Raw genomic sequence first — 2910 nt, forward strand, 5'->3', positions numbered from 1 at the left:
AAAAAAAAAATGCTTGAAACCTTTCCCAAAAAGGCTACCTACATTTTCAAAGCACCATAGTTTTCAAATATTTTTGACACAGACAAGATCCATTTTACTTAGGTATTCATTATCCAGCTCCACTCTGTAAAGGAGCCGAAGAAAAAAGCAAAAAATACCACAAAACAATGAATTGAATGCTTTTTAAATTAGTCCCCATTCAACCATTTCTCCCATGCAATGATGGAGCTAATCCCTGCCAATCACATCTTTGTGTGTTACAGTCACTCACTAAATTTCAGACGTTCCAACAATAATTTGATTGCAAAGAGAAATTGTATGAAGTAATAAAAGATACAGGAATATATACAAGTCAATGAAAGGGATTTTATAGAACTACTTGAATCACATACAAAACCACTGATTAACAAGAATCTGACAACGTTAGAAGAGTTGACAACTGAAGGAGAAGAAAATTAAGGGAAATTTGAATGTCAAAGGATTAAAAAGAGGCCATGGAAAGGTTGACTGAGTCCCAGTATAGTTTTTATAATATGCCTTTCATGATTTTGATAAGAAAGACACGTATTATATTGTGCTATCACACAATTTTTTTGAAAAAAATCAACGTGCTCAATTCTCCAAAAATTTCAATCCTTCATTTGTTCTTTTTTCCTTTTAATAATTAAGCCATATTTGTGATTATAATCTAAATTTTATTGTATGTAAGATAAAGCAAACTGATTCCCGTAATTTGAACTTTCGTTTGTCAAGATCAAACCCCTTTCCCCCTATTTACTATGAAATTTGTTTCCCAAAGTAAATGGATTGACTTGAACAAGCCTGCCTCTCTGGTATCTCCTGACTGTCCTCTGCCCCACCCTCACCCCCATGTTACCTCCATAGCTACCCTGTGATGGAGCTGTTAATTCTGGATTTGATTTCCAGATGGGGGTGCCAAGCTAGTGGGTGACACAGCTGAAACCCACACTTAGGTCATTAAAGCCTGCTTCTCTTCCCATATGCCACAGCGCCTTGTGGTTTCTGTAAAAAGGCCACATCGTGTGGTACCTAGCGTTACCCACAAAATTGGGGGAAAAGACGAAATCATCTATTTACAGCATTTAAATTCAGGGCCAAGCAGCCTCCCTCTGCCCAAGCAGAGCCCCTGACTTACTGACTTGCCTTGCATCTCCCCACCTTCCCATTCACATTTTTGGTCCACCTGCTGTAAGCTTTGCAGACATAGGAAGTCGTCATTTGTTTATTTGTTATGAGCTACAGATTTATTATGTCAACTTTACAAGCCCATAATGTTGTTGAGAAGCAGCAACTTCCCTCTCTCAAGACAGTCTCCACGGACTCTGACAACTGTACTGAGCAGGTATAATAAAGAGGCCCAAAGGACCTATGGGAACCCTTCCAGAGTAAGACTCAGAAAAAAATCACATCCTTTTCGCCTTTCTTTTATCATCTACCTATTTTTTAAAGGATAATGAATACATGTTTAAAAGGTTCCTTGAGGCACTCCCATAAGAATATCAGCTGACTTTTCTACAGAAACTTGGCAGGCCAGAAGGGAGGGGCAGGAGGTTTTTCAAAGTGATGAAAAACAAAAGCCTGCAACCTAGATTTCTTTATCCAGCAAGGTTACCATTTAAAATTGAAGGAGAGATAAAGAGCTTCTCAGAAAAGAATAATCTAAAGGAATTCATTACCACTAAGCCAGCATTGCAGAAAATGTTAAAGGGTCTTCTTTAAGCAGAAGAAAGAGAAAAACAACCTAACTAACAAAGACCAGGAACACAAACAACAAAAGGGCAATAACTACACACCTGTCTATAATCACATTGAATGTAAATGGTTTAAATGCTCCAATCAAAAGACATAGGATGGCTGAATGGATAAGAAAGCAAGATCCTTGCATATGCTGTATACAAGAGACTCACCTCAGATCAAAAGACACATACAGGCTGAAAGNCTCCCTATCCCCTTTCCCTACTTTATTTTTCCTCCATAGCACTTTTCACACTCTAATGGAATATAATTTATTAGACTCTGACAGTATTACTTATTAGTATCTCTAGTGTCCAGTGTCTCTCTCCACTAGAGTGTATGCTTCGTGGAGAGTTGGGAATGACAGACTGATGTCATCTCTAAGTTGGTAACTGTATTTGGATGGTTTTTTTTTTCAGCACAGTACCTAGAACAATACTCATTCAATGAAATAATCAAGTATTGTTTTTAATTTTACAAGTGACTTGCCACCACAGTATGATTTCTAACTGAAGTTATTTCACTGGTACAATACAATGGTTGCGGGCAAAAGTTACAAACATACAAGTCAAATTTCAAAGGGTAAGATTCCCAACTGATGCTTACCATCATTACAGGAGTCAACAAAAGGCACACTGGAACAGAAAAAAGGGAGAAGGAGTGGAATCAAACAATAAGGAATAATCATGTTAGAGAGGGGAGTCCCACATAAGTCATAAACACAGAGTGCAAAACCTGCCTGATTGCTCATACGAATACTAGTTCTCCATGTGTGAGGTGCTGTTCTAGCTCTGAGTAGAACAAATGAAACAGGCTCCATTCACAAGGAATTTCCAGTCTTAAAAGCAGGAAAAAATGAATTTTAAATAATAAGAATAAATTACCCAATTCCCAAGAATCCCAGTGGTATCAGAGAATCAGCTGGAAGAACCAAAAAATAATAATTAAATGAACCTCAGTATGCAGCATGTAGGTAAGGAAACAGTTTTGTTCATTATCATGATCCTGCTTATTGTACCAAGTTTAATCTTGATTCAAGTATTAGGATTAAAAATGCAAGAAGTTACAATGGGGTAAGGATAGCCTATTTAATAAATGGTGCTGGGAAAATTGGACTGACACATGCAAAAAAATGAAACTGGACCACCTCCTTAC

At 37.4% G+C, this 2910-nt stretch overlaps 1 protein-coding gene across 2 annotated transcripts in view; it reads right to left on the reverse strand.

Annotated features, from left to right (window-relative positions):
• The window catches only part of HECW2 (HECT, C2 and WW domain containing E3 ubiquitin protein ligase 2), a 360649-nt gene that overhangs the window by 219551 nt on the left and 138188 nt on the right, over positions 1-2910 (reverse strand). The window lies entirely within an intron of this gene.

Source organism: Hipposideros armiger, unplaced genomic scaffold, assembly GCF_001890085.2.
Source record: "Hipposideros armiger isolate ML-2016 unplaced genomic scaffold, ASM189008v1 scaffold_23, whole genome shotgun sequence".
In the NCBI taxonomy this organism is placed as follows: Eukaryota; Metazoa; Chordata; class Mammalia; order Chiroptera; family Hipposideridae; genus Hipposideros; species Hipposideros armiger.